We start from the raw sequence: 15,563 nt of genomic DNA, 5'->3' as shown, positions 1-15,563 counted from the left end.
TTACAACGGATTGTTCATAAGAAAAGGCGCAAATTTCTAGAACAAACTTTCGTAGTATCAGATAGAGGCCACCCAGGATCGAAGAGTAGTGCATGTATTGGTTTTGATATGACAATGTTAGAACAAACGGTTTATGAAAAGTCACATCTGTTTAGAAGAATTTCTGGAATCGATCATATCTCCGAGTGTCCGGAATCTTATGGTGGGTCTCCTGCTGGTCACCCGGCGTCAATGAGTGGTCATTGCATTTATTTTGCACTCACATTGCTAGATAAATTGATTTAATAGAATGAGCTCTGAAAATGTTAATGAACATTCTTGACTCCTCAGGGAACCTATTCCGGAATTGGAGATCCGGGGTGAACTTGTTTGAGGAACCCAAATAGATCAGAAATAAACGCTTGAGACAATTTCAAGAAGTTTGACACCCATATTGTTGGGGTTCCAATGAGAAATAATTTTGGCCAACCCCGGCGCTTGGGGAACCTGTTCTAGAATGGCCACTCCTGAGTCAACTTGTCTGGTGAGCCTAGGATCATTAAAGACATACGCAAGAGTTAATTTCATGAAGTTTGATACCCATATTGTTGATGTTCCATTGAACAATGTTCATGGCCACCTATGACCCCTCGTGGAACCTGTTCTGGAATGGCCAATCGAAAATATGCACTTCTGATGGACCCAAATCGATAAGAATCAATCTACTGATGAAATTTCTAGAAGTTTGATACTCGTATAGGTGATTAGCTATCGAAATCCACGATCAGTATCATTTATGCAGGACAAGTTCTTGGAAATCCGGATTTTCCGAGAACCGAATTGACCGGATCGGTTCATCCTGGTAACATCTTTATAGAAGAGAAAATTCTGAATCGAATAAGCCCAAAATTGTTGAAATCGGTTGAAAATTTCCAATGATATAAGCAATTCAGTTTCGTGGGTACCCGGGTACCCTGCCGGCCTGTTAAGGGTGTTTTTTTTGCCGGTCACACAACGGTTAATCTATTTACAGTGAATATACAGCAGCCAGGGCGAGCAGTTAATGATTTTTATCGGGACGTAAGTTATCGGGACGACGAAGCTGAATAATTAGTACTTGTTAGATCGTGCTCTTGTAACACGTGTCACTTCGAGTGCATGTTTGAGTGAAAGACGTTAGATTTTGTATCTTTGAATCAGTGTCGTATAATTATAAGAAAATTATTTTGAGCTTTTTAGTGGAATGTTTTCACCTGTCATAAGACGAGTTTAAACAATCCCATTGAATTCCACCACTTAATTGTATCCTGACAGATACGTATTTCGACCTCAACAGTAAGGCCGTCTCAGTGTCTTGTACTTGACTCGACTTTTAAGTGGTGGAATTCAAAGGGATTGTTTAAACTCGTCTTATGATAGGTCGTATAATTAATTATTTCGCAGCTAACCAACGCGACTTCCTATGCATTCCTAATAATATTACATTCCGATGTCGATCATGGAGATACAGAAGACTGTCAGGCTCTTGTAGCAATGTGTGTCAAATTCATTTTCTACTCCCCTTCATGTTATTAGATGGGGATGTTATTGGTTTCAACCTTTTGTCCATTTGATAACCCTTCGACCTTTTGCCCATTCGACCTTTTGTCCTTCGACCTTTTGACTTTCAACCTTTTGTCATAGATTCGGTGGTTTTCTTCAGGAGGGATCACAGCAAGCCGCGCAGCGTAATTGCCGTGATTTTGGGCTTGTGACCCGCTATTTATGCAACCTTTGCCGCTATTATCATCACCATCCATTGTTGAACACCTGGTACACACAATCCAGAATGAAACTTTGGAACGAACGAAAAACATTCTGGTAAACGAAGCGAAATAGCGGTGTCTTGATTGTCTCGATTCGACGTGGTGATGGTGATGATGAAAGCTTAAGTATCATTCAAGTTTTATTTGATTAATTCATTTCATTATTTTTATTTTCACTCTTGTATTTTTGTGTATCCTGATTTCTGGTGATCACTGATATCAAAAATATTTCCTCGTTCTACTTAGCTACATGAAAACATATTCCAAGTATTTTCTTGGGTCCGTTGAAATTTCAAATACATACCTCGGTAAACTAAATGACCATGTTCATATGACAATATGCTAATCTTTAGAAAAACTTAGAGTTGTATTCAATTTAGGAGAATCTCTCCTCGAATCTAATTTGACTATCTTGATAGCGATTTCATTGTTATTTTGTATGCAGATTTCTAGCCAAATACAAATTCGGGAGCGTCCGGATAATTTTGTTCGTGGGTGACGACGTTCTATTCACCCAGTAATGTGTTTTTTGTTACTATTTCGGGTATTACCAAAGTTTGCGCTGCTGACGAAAGATTCTGCGTTGAAGATAGTTGGACCTGGAAGGTATCTAGGGATGAATGATCAAGGAAGGAATTTTCCAAAACCTGAGGAAAGAACTTTGCAGATCAGGTTGCTCAATTATCCAAACTGGCTAAAGGATTTCGGTAAGCTCATTCTGATTTGTTTGCAAAAAACTTTTTTCCGTGGGGAATGGAATAAACATTAATTTGGTTTTTGTTGAGTTAAGAGAAAGTAGGATAAATGATGTATCTTGGACAAGCGCAGGACATTCATTACAAAATATATCAAGATTGAATAGTATAAAACAATTGAAAACCACTAGGTTCATCCAAATTCATAACCTATGATTAGTCTTGTGTCTCCATTGCCCAATTTTTGAGTAAATTACGTTTACTAGGTGTATTTTCTTTTTGGACATCAAATATATAATTTCGACATGAAAAATGCATATATTTTGGACAGAGTCATTTTCTCCTAATTTAAAAATGGCCACCTACAGATCTCAATGGTATGACTTACCTACACGTATCCACATTCATTTAAATGCATTTATTTGCTTAACTGACATAGATTAAACCAAAAATTATCATTGTTTCGCAATCTTATCGATATCATTGAAAACAGCCTGAAAGTTGGTAATTAATGGTTCATCCATGTACTGTACATGGGGTGACCAATAAATGTCTGATGCATAAAAACATAAATTCATTTTGGTCACTCCTTTTTCATCCGTCTCAAGTTCATGTTAAGCGATTGGAATATGTTAGTATCTCAATTACAATCAAACTTTGGCCGCAGGACCTCAAGATTGCCGTTTGAACCAATTTAAACGTGTTTCGGGTGCATGTCCTATAATGCATGTTCTCCTGCATACTGGCGTCCAGCAGGCACTTTGGTAGAAAGCTTTACATTTTAGGTAATTTTAAAGATAAATAATAGTTGATTTGTGAATTCTCATCAAGAGCCGCTAGAGGTGAGATAAAAGTATGGAATGATAATACTTTCGATAAAAATTTTCCTACACATTATCTAAAATTGATCGAAGAAGCTCAGGCTTGTCCAAAATATGTACATGTCCAAAATATATCATTTACCCTAAGTCATAAAGAAACGAATCAAACTTATATCATTTACTTCATTTGAAACCAAAGTTTATGAAACATAGGGTGCTTCTGTTGAAACAAATTTTGGACAATTCTCCAACTTGCCTTTCCAATGCTATGGGCAACAAACGAATTTGATGAGAAATGAGCTTTAATTTTGACTCGTAGCATACTTAAGTTTTTGCTAATTGGTGATTTTAATTTAACACCGTTCATGGAAATATGCTCAAAGCAATCCCAACGGTCGAACTTTATTTGCCGATTGTTCTATTGCTTATACGATTTACATTCCAACCTTTGGTCCGACCTGTTTTTCATCCACCTAAAATCTTCCCACAATTGATTTGATTTCTACTGATTCAAGTCAACTGCGTGGCTGATTGCCGAATTTGACTCTAATCACCTTCCTGTGTCTTTTGAAAGCTCGCAACAAGCCATTTATAATCCAATCAACTGAACTTTTATCTACCGTAAAGCTGTTTGGGATTTATGTAAAATAAATATGGATAGGAATTTCGATGACGATATTCTTCTGGATATCAAATGCATCGTATATTTGGCAAATTTAATTTCGAAACCAGAGACATTCAGTTAATAAATGGTCGGAGTTTTGCCAAATCGCACGAAGTGCCATCAAAAAATTTCTTATTTTTCTGATCAAGCTTTCGTTCAGTAGATTTAATTGCTCGCAAATTGTACCGGATATCGCTCAACCCTATAACTGAGGATATCCCACATCAAATGTACGTATGAATTGATTTGAAATGATTTACGTTTTCCTTGTACGAAAAAAATATCACAAGTAAGTCAGAAAGCCGCTTGGTGCGGTGAAATCAAATTCAACTCCGTTATCGACGACGATCTTCAGCTACTGATAACTGAAAACCTGGTTGCGTACAGCGCCAATACATTTTAGCTTGGCGCGATGCAGAGCTTCACAGCCGTTGGCTGTGAGTGATGTTCGTATTAGTGGTCTTCCATGAAGTCAAGAGCTCCTATCCGGCGGTGGTAGTAAAACTTTTTGTGGAAGCGCGCAGGAGGCGCAGGGTGCCTCCGGGTCAGTGCGTAAGTGTTAACGTCCCTCCAAACACACGCGACGAAACAATCGTGACGTGATTCTATCGTTTAGCGACTGTCGCCGCTGGTACGGCGGCGATAGAAACGCGGCGACTAGTTGTGGTCACGGTGATAAAATCGCTTAGGTCCGAGGAGCCTTTATACACGGTGGGAGAAAGCAAACTTTTTTCGAAAGTTCGAAGAAGGTGCACGATACCTCTCGGGTCGGTGAAAAGTGACGGCGTTATTGTTCTTGCTCCTGCGTGTAGAAGACACGTTGCTGTGTTGTCGTGGGTTATGACAGTAACTTGTCTGGTGGAAGTAAGACAAACTTTTCGCTAGTGCGGTGAAGGCGCACGATTTTTGCTTTGTTGTCGCGTTCTCGCGGAGCGTTTTCATTACACGAAGAATCGAAACCCACCCGTGCCTGTTGGCGTCGTGTATGGTTGAAGATGGAGTTGGCCGCAGGCCACTCCTACCGCTCTTACCCAGAAGGCCACAATGAACTAGCGGCACAGTGAACAAACGAATCGATGGAAACTAATTAGGGGAACTGTTCCGTTTTCAATCTCACTGAACATATATTAATCTCATCGCAAAACAAAGAAATACGGCATCAAATTCGTCGTTTCTTTTTGCTAACATACGTACTCACTGCTGAAAAAAATCACAAAAATAATAAACAAATCAAATACCTCTTCATTGGTTTGTTTTTCATATCGGAGCTATGAGATGAAGTCCAGGAGCAGTAACCCTATGTTCTGAAGGTTAGGCACCAGAGGCAGTACGAAAGTCTACTGAAAATGGAAAAATTAAACGACTGCATCGTAGCTCAACACAGTTAACTGCGTGGACAGGATTTTATGCAAAATCCTACCACCGCAGGCAAAAAAATACAAGAAATTCGAGAACTAAGGAAAACCATCGCCGAACTACGTGAGGTAAACCAGCAACCAGCTAGGCAAAGCATAATGGCAGAGTCAGCAAACGCCCGGAAATCGTTCATAAGAGCGTACGGTATCATAGAGGAGCTAATCCGCAAAGTTTCCGACCTAACAGAAACGATCAATAGAATGCAAGCCAACCTTGACGTCAAGGATAAAATTATTACCAAGTTACGTGTCATTGTTCTACTGAGCACTCAAGAGACAACTCTGAAGTCAAGCAAGCAAGTAACAACAAAATAAGGACAAGCAAAGCTATGCTAAATTTTACTACATTTTCAGCGATTCATTATATGGAATGGATACGACAACGCCAACGCAAAAACCAAATTTCGCATCAAATGCAGCCACCGGAAGACCAAGCGAGGTGTGGTAGCTAAGAAGAAACAGAAAGTGGTTTATGAGCTTAGGTTGCCTTCCTACTTATAAATACACGCCAACAACACTTATACCTCTCTCTTCGATAATAACAATCCCAATGGGAAACATAATAGACGTGTGCACATCCACGAGTATCAGTTACTCAAAATACACGCTTTTCCTCCCACTTATCTACACGCCTTACACACTCCGTTACTCTAAAATAACAAGTCGTCAGCACCCCATCTCTTTCGGTTGTAGGTTCCGGACCCTCAGTACCAAGCACCAACGCAACGATACCTCACCCAGACAACCACACATCGCATAAAAACGCATGACTGCAATCGTCTATTTACACAAATTCCATAAAATTTGCATTGTGGTGCGAAGGTAATTAGATTATTCATAAATTTTTCTGCAGAGTGAGCTATTTGGCGAATACATTCCAAACACATTTGTTGATAACGCATATATTCACAAACAAACTCGAATGAATTCGGATTATCTGTAAAATTGGGTTTGTTGTCACAGATTACATCGCATAGAACGACAAAATAACATGCTCGTGAACATTGTATGCACCACCGTGGATCATCGGATAAAAAATACACGTATACCGCTTCCACTTTTCTGCGCAAAAAGCGTTTAAGAAATTTGTGCGCATAGGCATCGCATAAAGAAAAGGCAACCCTAGTATGCATATATTATGATTGCCGCGTAGCTCCATCTCCAGAAACGTTAGCGCTCCAATGGAACGGAAAGCTGCCCGATCTGCAAAAAAGGCAACACTTGATTTTCGAATACCTGCCATCACCAACTATCATCCTGGGCTACCACTCCTGGAGTAGCCGCTCAAACAACATCCGAGGTAACATTGTCTTCAGTGCGGCAACCGACGCCGGCCTCATTATACTGATCGACGGCTCACCCACCTTCCGTAGAGAGCTCGACATCTCGATGGCCTCGAGTTCCGTTATGGGTAGGCTGCACTCGTGTCCATGGACGGTGACCCTAGAGGTAGCGACCCAGCTTCGATTATCGTGTTGCTTGAAAGTCAACCGACAGAGTTTTCTCGCTGATCACGGTGGATCTATGACCGAGCTGACTGGAACAACTGCCAACAGGAGTTAAAACGAGAACTGAGGTTATACTTCGGGTAGCCAATAATTCACTGCCAATAAGGCACTCAGAGAAAGGCCAAGAAGCGACTGTTACCAAATAGCCCTGCGTTGAATCGAGATAAAGCAGGTAATAAGCATCATTAGGGCAAATCCTCCAGGAGGCTGAAGGCGCGGATCAACATGTAGAAGTCGTTTCGCTGGATATCTCGAAAAACCTACAACCGGACGTGGACACCGGATATTCTAACTTTTAACAAAGCCCCGGGAAATATCTTCAGTTTGTAAAGAACTTCCAGCTCGACGGCTAGTTCCGAGTGCAACTCATAGCCTACTCCACCTTGACAATGAAGGAGGAAACTGGGATCTTTGTCCTAGTCTACACGTCTCCGTCGGAAAGCAGCCTAAAATCGTTAGGAGGAAGACTCAAGCAGCAGTCAACAAAGTTGCCAAGTGGGCCCAGTCAGCAGGTTACCAAATGGCGGGCAAAAGTGTGTCCGAGTACATATCTCTGCGAGTCCAACCACCGCACCCCGGTATACATACCGACCCTGGACGAAAGTGCCGTCTCGACCAAAAACTGGGCACCTCTTATGAAATTTTCAAAAATCCGTTATATGAACGACTCGAAATCGGTAGCTAAGGCAGGAATAGGCACCCAATCCGGTAAAAACACCTCAGCTGCCCATTGTCTGTCGGACATCTGCTGTTAGGTTTTCGCGGTGGAGGCCGTTGCGGTCTTCCAAGCAGTCTTCAATCCAAATAAACGCCCTAAACTCGTCGTAACGGATTAGGCAAGGGTACTGGCAGCACTAGCCTCTGAAACCAGCCGCCACCCCTTCATTCAGGCAATCCAGGAGACGCTCAACAGGAGCATCACTCTGATGTAGGTCCCTGGACATTCTGGCCTCCAAAGAAACACGAACATTGACGTCCTGGCCAACATCGAGCAAAGCACGAAATTTCTGCGACAGGGGCTAATCAGTGTAAGAATCAACGAAAAATTTGTCCCTCCGCTGAAAACAGGTAGCGCTCTCCCGTTTTCGCAACGCCCACACAACTTGAGCTCCAGTGATTTCCTCAGAAATGTAAAAACTTCCACAAAAACCATCTGTCATATCTTCAACTCTTGCACGCTTTATCAAATATCCTGAATACTGAGCAACATAGCCACTGCCGTAACTCCACTGCTAAACATCGCAGACGATAAGCGGCAATTCCTCAATTATCTCAAGGATTGCCATCTATTTAAAACCACGGCCACGAACCATGCAAACTCTTTGAAAAAAATAACACAAAACGACCCCCTTGGAGCACAGTGGGCACAGTTTTGTGTAGGGTCCCTCGCTGGCACTTGTAAAATGATCAGTCGCCCTTAACATGGGAAACAGACGCTCAATTAGATTTGTACCTCCGGATAGTAGCAAACTCCCCTCCCCTCCCCCCTTCCTTTCTAGGTCAGCATACAACCATAGTTCCCGCAGGGGTTCTCCGATCTTCTCTATAAGGTTGCTTGTAAGCCAACTGGTTTCGTGGGAAGGTAGGGATAGAAGTTACTGGGCAAGAGGCTGATAACCGCGAAATGGGGTCCACTTTATTCCTTCAAGTAGGTGAAGTACTAACTTAAGTATTACCCAGCATTTGCCATACAAGGTGTTTAATATTATGCTAAAAAGTGTCATGCGGAGAGCCGGGTGCAACTTGTTTGTCTCGCGGGTGATATGGTCATTTTCGGTAGAAAATTTGAAAAGGTGGCACTAAAACGTGAGGCAACGAAATGATGAATGCTTTGAAGTTTAAGTATTTGTGGCATTATTAATAACATGTTCCTTTATTAATCATATTCGCAAAAAGGGTGATTTCGATCTAATTTGTATCCTTTTCTTCTTCTTCTTCTTATTGGCATTATATCCCCACACATTGTTTAAGGCATTATATTCGTCTACCTTGGATCCTTGCTAATGGCTGCAGCTCCGAGATTCTTGATGGAGGCATCAGTATTCGCCAATAAAAAAGTCTCAAACGAAATTGGCCTTTTTCAAAAACAAATTTCTAATCATATCAAATCTCAGCATTAAATAAAGTGAATCGCGATTTACGGTGATGATTTTGGTGTTACAAAAATTGGCGGCCATTTGAGTAGAACATATGCTCGCCGGAATCCAAAAACGGACATTTTATAAAAATCACCATTGCAAACTTGGAATCAAAATTCAGCATTCGGAAAGTCAAGAAGATGTCAATGATATTCATTTATAAAACTATGAATGTTGATTAGGGCAGTTCACATTTTAAAAATGTTCGAAAATTCCAACTCCCATATGTCTATTAGCATCATTTTGATAATATTGGAGTTCTGGCAAAATTTCAGGCAATTCGGTGGCCATTTAGGGGTGGCGCGAAGTCAATTTATGTTTATATGGAAATTTGTATGGGAAAAACTAAAAAAATATTCAAGTCTCCCTACAACTGTCAAATCGTGATGAATTCAAATAAACATCCCCAACCTCCATTTTTGGGATCTATTTGAGTTCAATCAGTGGGTAACTCATTAATTTTGATTTATATTTTCACTGCTACGTTGAGGCTAATTACACCATTTTAGCTTTTTATCCCATATTCACACTGTCAATAGAACCATCCAATACTCTCATAACTAATGTGTTATCCGGAGGTCTCATTTATATAGATTCTAAAAAGGGAGGTTGGGGATGTTTATTTGAATTTATCACGAATTGACAGTTGTAGAGAGACTGTAGAGAGCGCCACCCCTAAATGGCCACCGAATAGCCTGAAATTTTGCCAGGACTCCTATATTATCAAAATGATGCTAATAGACATATGGGAGTTGGAATTTTCGAACATTTTTAAAATTTGAACTGCCCTAATGTTGATGACCACTCTGGAGAAACATTATAGTTAGCAATTTTCCAAAAATCTCAAACAACAGCAAATTGGGTATCAAACTTTGGAATTTTTTAGGACCACACAATCCTTACAGGATCCAAAACTGAAAGAACTCGCGCTTTCAAGGGCACCCCATTCAAAATGAAAGCCATGCCCAACTGTCATTTTAATTAATCCACGCATGCGGCGACGCAGCAAAGCTGGAATAATAAAACCCAGATTAATCCACCTAGCGGTGATGGTGCCTTTCTCGTTCGTTCAAAAGGTTTGGAAAAATTTCAAATAACACCAATATGTGGATTGGTCTTATTTTTCATATTTGTTTATATGCATAAAAAAAAATTCTCGCCAAACGCAATTTGTTGCAAACAAATCGGATTATCGGAAAATGGCATTTTATTTAGTAGTTTTAAAATTAGTATTTTCGCCATAACTTTTGACCCAATTGTACGATCCGGCCAAGTTTCTATAGAAAACAATGGGACAAGATTTTGCGTCGAATGCAATCTGTTGCAAAAGACCTGAGAAGCACACATATTGCATAACTTATATATGACCGGATTCAGTCACAATATGGTTACTGCAACCAGATTTGTTGAAATTGTGTTGCTTGGGGAATAGATGAAGTCTAAATGCTAAGAAAGTGAGCTAGACTTTTTTGAACTCTTTTTTACAATAAATAGTAATTTGACCATAACATCTAAGCCCATAGTCCGATCTGGCTAATTTTCAATAAGAAAATATGAGACATTCTGCGTCGAATGCAATTTAATGCGAGCAAATCGGTTGAGGAAAAGTGCCTGAAAATGAGGGACAATTTTTTGTATCGATTTTTTCATAAAAAATGGTATAATTTTCGATCCCATAGTCCGATATGGCCAATTTTCAATAGGAAACAACGGGACAGGATTCTACGTCGAATGCAACTTGTTGTGAGCAAATCGATTGAGGATAAGTGCCCGGAAAATGAGTGACATTTTTTACGCGATTTTTTCGTATGAATTTGTATTTTGGCCATAACTTTCGATCCCATAGTTCGATCTGGCCAATTTCAAATAGGAAACAATGGGACAGGATTCTGCATCGAATGCAACTTGTTGCGAGCAAATCGGTTCCCGGAAAATGAGTGACATTTTTACGCGATTTTTTCGTATGAATTTGTATTTTGGCCATAACTTCTGATCCCATAGTTTGATCTGACCAACTTCCAATAGGAAACAAAGGGACGGGATTCTGCGTCGAATGCAACTTGTTGCGAGCAAATCGGTAAAGGATAAGTGCTTGAAAAATGAGTAACATTTTTGCATAATTTAGCGCACACACACACACACATACACACACACACACACACACACACACACACACACACACACACACACACACACACACACACACACACACACACACACACACACACACACACACACACACACACACACACACACACAGACATCACCTCGATTCGTCGAACTGAGTCGATTGGTATATAACACTATGGGTCTCCGGGCCTTCTATAAAAAGTTTGTTTTTGGAGCGATCATATAGCCTTTACCGTATACTTAGTATACGAGAAAGGCAAAAACGAGAGTAGTACGTGGCTGCCGTTTTAAATGGAGTGCCCTTGAAAATGCGAGTGCTTCCAGTTCTGTATTCCGTGACGATAATTACTCATCATAATTATTTAACCAGATTTTAGGTTTAATATTTAATAATTGAAGCAGTAAAAAGTACCCGGGTGGCTATAAACATCGCTGTGAATTAATTTGGGAGAGCTTTTGAATAATGTATAGTAGGTAGGTACTTTTGGGAGCAATGCTAGTAAATGTTGATTTATTTGATATATTCTTCCCAAACCTTTTGTAACAACCATTTCAAAACCAAATAAACGTGGGATTGAAAAGATGATTTCCAGACCTCCTGTAAATTCGGTAATCATGTCTTTAACGACGATACGATCCAGTGAAACCGAAAATTATTTATCTACCAGCAGCGTTGTTTCCACATACTCAAACCTACCTGTTTACAAGCTGTCCCAAGACGTGATCTGTTTTCCCTCGACTGCTACTGCCGGTGAGATCCACTTTCCGGGGGGCCACGATTTTCCACCACTACCAAGAGCAGGTCAGTTTCGCGATGCCGCTTCACTCACAAGCACGAGCGTGCACGATCGTTAGTCACTCACTTACTTTCTTCTGCTTGTTGTCGGCTGAGGGTCACCGTTCAGGCTGACTCAAGTTGATCGCGGTTTGGTTATTCTTCTCGCTGGCAACGCGACGTCATCGATGCGATCACAGTTCACAATTTTCACAACCAAACGATCGCTGTCAGAACCGTCCAGGAACGACAATATTTGCTTTAACTGAATAGTGTTGGTTTTCTTGTTTCCCGGTTGATCGCCGACAAAGCGAATCATAAATGTCTTTTGGATTATTTTCTTTAGCGAAATTTATCACTTCCTGGGACCGCAGAAATAGAGCACTAATTGCGAAAAAAAAAACAAAATCGCGTTGAATATGGTTTAGGAACAATTTTCTGCGCTGCTTGAATATCAAATTTCCCGTTGTATGATTTATTTTTCCGTGAACAATTAAGCGCCTTCTTCAGCTGTCCAAGGCAGTTTCACAAATCTATCATCACCGGGTGGCTAGGAAAGCGAAAACGAAATATCACCACCGAACCGTCGTTAATTAGATTTTTGCTCGAATAGAACCAGACTTGGGCACCACGGGCTGAGCACAAAGTTATGTACGGGAAAATTACTGCGGTTGGCTGCTTATTTTGGGGCTTGCTTGTAGTGCACTCTGTTTCATTCTCTCTCACTAGTACGAGTGTTAAGGGTAGGCGATATCTTTAAAATATATTTTGTTGAATGAATTAGAGCGAATATTTATCACGTATCAAATGCATGGAGTGATTCGTACAGTTTCACCTCGGTAAGTTGGTCCACGGAGTTTGTCCTCATGAATTTTTACATATGCGATGTTTTCGAGATTTAGGCACGGAAAATCAAAATCCCGGCTCCATTTAAAATGCACGGGGATCAAAATCCGGCGGAAAATTTTCCCGAGGTGTAAGGTAGCCTTTAATTACATCAAGATTTTTTGCTCACAAATAAAGATGAAAAAGATTTTTCCAATCGGTTCAATTCCGCTTCTTTTGGTGAAAGTTGCGATAAAAAATGTTAAAAGACAAAAAAGTTACAGCCGAAAAGATTTTTATTTTCGTTTTCAATGTAACGAAAGGAAAGATTGCGGAGAAGCAGTTTTATGTGGATTCAAGTTTTTCATATTATGGCAATTCTTTGACTAGATATGTTGTCAAAATGTCAAAGTAGTAGCGAAAATAGTTGTTATTGCTCATCATAATGCAAATTCATCTTTAAAAGAATCGCATACCCATATCCGACGGTATCTGGTAGCGGAGCTTGAAGCGGTTCTAAAATTATATGGGCATGGGAAATTTTTCTTCACTCACTAGCTTTGGCTGATTCGTATGTCACATTTTTCACATATTTTCACTCGGCTTCAATCTTCTTCAATTTTCTAATCACTACTTCTTTGCGCCAAATCACTGCAGCAGATAATCACACTGATCGAACATCAGAACGCCGTCACACCATCGCGATCGCCTCCAGCAGATCGGGAAATGGAACGTTTTCACCAGGTTAGAGAAGGAAAAATCCAACAAAAGAATGGTAAGCCCCCCGAAAGTGAACCGACGACGGAGCCGACACGGACGAGATGGAAGGAAAGTCTAGACTGGGCCAAAGCTGTACGTACGAGATGCGATCGAGAGGATGCTGCTGCTGCTGTTGGCTGGTTTGGTGATCGGGTAGTGAGTTCCCCAACCGACACCAATCGCGTTCAGTGGGTTGTTCTGCGCAGTGAAAAGCGACCGCTTCGAATTTCCTTCTACGACGCAGTGGTTTAAACTTCAGACCAAGTAGTTTCATCCACTTACTAGAGGGGCAACTGAAATCAAAGTTCGCGATTGTTGCATTTAAGTCGGAGTGCTGTGCCACTATGCAACCGTTGGGTGTGTTCTGCATTTTTGTATGTTTTGTAAATCTATTTTTAGCCAGGCGGCCGGCGGGCGATGCCGAAAACACTTGTCGCACAAATATTGGGTGATTGTGTGCATGATGTAGGAAAGCGTGTAATTTGGGCAGAAAACGGGATTGTGTCGAGTTAGGCAGCGAAGCGGTTAGCAGAATAAACATTTTTTTAGAAGTCGAGACAGTGAATACGGCGAGTTGAAGGAAAAAAAGCCGAATTATAATTTTTGCTTGTTTGTCTTAGTCAAATTTTTGAGAGCAAACATTGTATCGGTTATTCGCATATTTCAGACACAATGTTTACTTTCGTTGCTGGTATAAATTAAATGTAGGATTTTATCCTATTCAGCTTTCTACGCTCACCGTTATTGTGATTGCTTTGTAGAACAAGTAGCAGAGTAGGGGAGTATGGTGAAAAATATTTCCTTAGAAGCTTTTTCGAAAACAATTCCCTAATGTTGTTTAATTATTTATTGAATTCACAGTTCCAATCGAATGTAAATGTATCTGATTAGCAAAGAGGTTATAAAATACAGAGAAAGATTGCACTGGTCGGAAAATCTTTCGCTGGCTGAGTGGGAGCGAAATGTTATTGTAAACTTTATATTACGATGTGACAGATTCGTATCCAACATATCAATCTTACTCTCTAATTTCTAACCTTCTTTCTTATTAGACACATATTACATTGATCTTCTACTCAATGGTTGGCTGGAGTTGAGCATAAACATGTTTTCTAACTGCAACTTATTTTCTATGTTAAATGTTTAATTCAGCCTAAGCGTAACTGCCAATCAATTTATTTTAAACGGTTTCGCGCTCAATCATATTCTTTTAGGCAGTGCGATTTTGATTGGTTGTTTTACTTGAAGTAAATCAACAAACATGGTTTAGCGATGCTCTTCAAAATTGTTAACAACAAAAATAATGGTTTAAGGCGTCGTAGCCAAATAATTTGTCTACTCTCTCCGTGGAAAACAGGCTTTGGTCGCCGAGGAACAATCAGCGTCCTTCCGCCTCAAGAAACGAACACTAAAATCATCTTCATTTTTTTGTGTAACCCTTTGAACAATCTAGAGCCTACTGAGATTGAATTTCAATTTTTTTTCTTTAGCTTCTTAGTATGCTAGCATTTCAAATGCCTAGTACGATTGTATTTCAAATTCGTTATCTTTTTTTTATTTAAGAATATTGACATTTGAAAATATTTTAATTTATTTCTTTATTTTTATCATACAATAAGACATACGTTCTACTTTATCTATCAATGTAACGAAAAAATGCGAAAGCATTTTTCAGGCTTACTTTATTCCCCACATAAGGTTCCTCCAATCTCACACGATATGATTCAATACGTTGGTATGAAATCGTCAACGAAACCCAGCGACTGCTGCCCTGCGTTTGTTTGGGGACGCTTTAAACTATTAAATTAATAAGAGGTATCGTTATCATTCACATTCCAACACGGAGGTGATGCTCTGTTGCTGGCCACTTCTCCTTTACTTTTTGATATCGATAGTGCGAGGAGGCGTGTGGAGGTGCTTGGTAGATTAGTTAGGCAAGAGCGTTATACCTCGCAAAATCGTCAGGTGTTTCATACGGTTCATAGTTCCTTTCAAGAGGCCCGGAAGCCTCCTTTCAAGAGGCCCGGAAGCCTCCTTTCAAGAGGCCCG

At 40.3% G+C, this 15,563-nt stretch overlaps 1 protein-coding gene across 7 annotated transcripts in view; it reads right to left on the bottom strand.

The window, feature by feature from the left end:
• The window catches only part of LOC134225839 (serine/threonine-protein kinase meng-po), a 62,493-nt gene extending 48,849 nt beyond the window's left edge, over positions 1 to 13,644 (bottom strand). Inside the window, exons 1-2 of one of the 7 annotated variants that reach the window (XM_062706221.1) lie at positions 13,311 to 13,644; positions 11,853 to 12,314 (exon numbers count right to left, since the gene is read on the bottom strand). The gene's annotated coding sequence lies outside the window, so the exon portion shown is untranslated. Of the gene's footprint in view, positions 1 to 11,852; positions 12,685 to 13,231 lie in introns of all 7 variants that reach the window. The other 6 variants (XM_062706216.1, XM_062706219.1, XM_062706220.1 and 3 more) reach the window with 6 other exon arrangements.
• Positions 13,645 to 15,563: the final 1,919 nt, after the last annotated feature.

Source organism: Armigeres subalbatus, chromosome 3, assembly GCF_024139115.2.
Source record: "Armigeres subalbatus isolate Guangzhou_Male chromosome 3, GZ_Asu_2, whole genome shotgun sequence".
Lineage (NCBI taxonomy): Eukaryota > Metazoa > Arthropoda > Insecta > Diptera > Culicidae > Armigeres > Armigeres subalbatus.
This window is presented reverse-complemented; position numbering and strand designations above follow the sequence as displayed.